Source organism: Chionomys nivalis, chromosome 7, assembly GCF_950005125.1.
Source record: "Chionomys nivalis chromosome 7, mChiNiv1.1, whole genome shotgun sequence".
In the NCBI taxonomy this organism is placed as follows: domain Eukaryota; kingdom Metazoa; phylum Chordata; class Mammalia; order Rodentia; family Cricetidae; genus Chionomys; species Chionomys nivalis.
This window is the reverse complement of record NC_080092.1, coordinates 87,362,565-87,364,389: the sequence shown is the minus strand read 5'-3', so window position 1 is coordinate 87,364,389 and position 1,825 is coordinate 87,362,565.

Below are 1,825 nucleotides of genomic sequence, written 5' to 3'. Positions count from 1 at the left end.
TTAAAAATACTGAGTTTTTACTTGTTTTGAAAAACATTTGGCTTTTCACAGTGATAGCATGGAGTCTTGGAATGAGAAGAAAACAGCTTTTTTTACAGGGCTCCCTTGAGGTGGAGCAGTCAGGTAAGTGGTTCTCTGCTGTGGCACACAAGGAGCTTCCAGCCGTTATTGGGTCTGTGGTTAGTGGAGGGAAATACGGATATCTACATCCAGGTCTGCCTGGGGTTGGTAGATGGCCTAATGTTTACCAGCATGGCTTGGTGTTGAACAGTAAAACCTTCAAGATGAAGAGAGATGAGTTACAACTCTGAATGGAATGCCAGCCTATGAAAGCACAGCTGACTATAGGTAGAACAGAAATGCATGTGGTTTCATTTTTCACCTAGTGTGATCTGCGAATCTCTACACAGCAGAGGCAGCAACAGAATGGAACATCTGGGAAATGCAGAGCAAACAGCAGTGATGTATAACAGACAGTTGTAGACAGTGTTGTATAGCTACTTCCTCTAGTTCTTCCTAGAGGGAAGGAAAAGGGAGGCTCACGGGACCCAGGAAGCCCACGAAAACCTCCAAGGTATGTTCATGCAGTTTTGAAAGGGGAAAAAAAAAAGGAATAAAGGTGGAGAGACTTTCAGGGGAGCTGCACTTGAGTGATACTGCTGTCATTTCAGAACGCATGTGGAAGGCTGTTTGGTAGTGCGCTCCTGTAAATAGCCCCAATAAACTGACTGCTTCATCAAATTAAATTTGGGTGGTACTGTTTCTTTGTTGCCAGTTTCCTGAAGTGGAGAAATGTTTGTTGGAGTCTCCTAGGTGGATGAACATGCTTTACTTTTTCACATTAAGCTTCCCATTGCTGTGTTTTTACTGACTTTATCTAAAACAAAATTCTAGGACATTAAAGATTTTTGGTATTTAATAGTATATTAATCAAACCAGTTTGATTTTATCACTTTGTTTAAAAGTAGTTCTGCTTTGTGGTAGCCAGTAGTTCACCCCTGTGATTTATGATAGAGGGTAAACACATTTGAGTTTTCTATCCCAGATAACCACAGTAGGATCACACAAGAGGCCAAGAGACTAGTTACAGGATAAATGAGGCAATTTCACAGAACAGTTGCCTTTTATGCTAACACTTTAACTGTAACTAAACAAACCAGTTTAAAATTTATTTTATTTAAAAGGTAACCCCAGCACCCAGGAGTCTACTGGAGGGTTGAAAGGTTGAGGTCAGCCTGAATTTCACTAGTTAGGAAGGCCTGTCTTGGAACAAGAGAAAAGCTCTTTCCTAAATGTAACTTGCTCTTCTCATCAAGTTCTATAATTCTCCAGTGTGCTAGGCTAGGCTGATGGCTTCAGAAGATTATCAGTTCAGTGGCTTTTGGATTAAAGTGGATTAAAGTCATGCACTGCTACACCCGGATTATCACCAGCCTTTTCACAGAGTCAACACAGAACTCACTGGTTTGTGTGAAGTCATCCCTGAGTGGAGACCACCTCTTCTGGCCAGGAAGTAGATGAGGCTAGGGAAAACGAAGTCAGCTCCCACCATGGTGGATGAGGACTTCAGGCTAGATAGCTCCTGAACCCTAAACAGTAACCATCATTGGCTTTATCCAGTCTGTTGGATGCTGCCCTTGGTTCTGGATGTTTTCCTTAGCAGTTAACAGCTTTTGTTGGCCTCCATCAAGAGGGTGGAGGATTGGACTGGCAACACTTGCAACTGCTTTAGCATAAAACATGTCTTTGTTCCCTTTTCTCGGGTTTTAGGGTTATAAGTTCAAAAGCAGTAAGCTTTAAAAAAATAGTTTTTATTTTTAAAAAT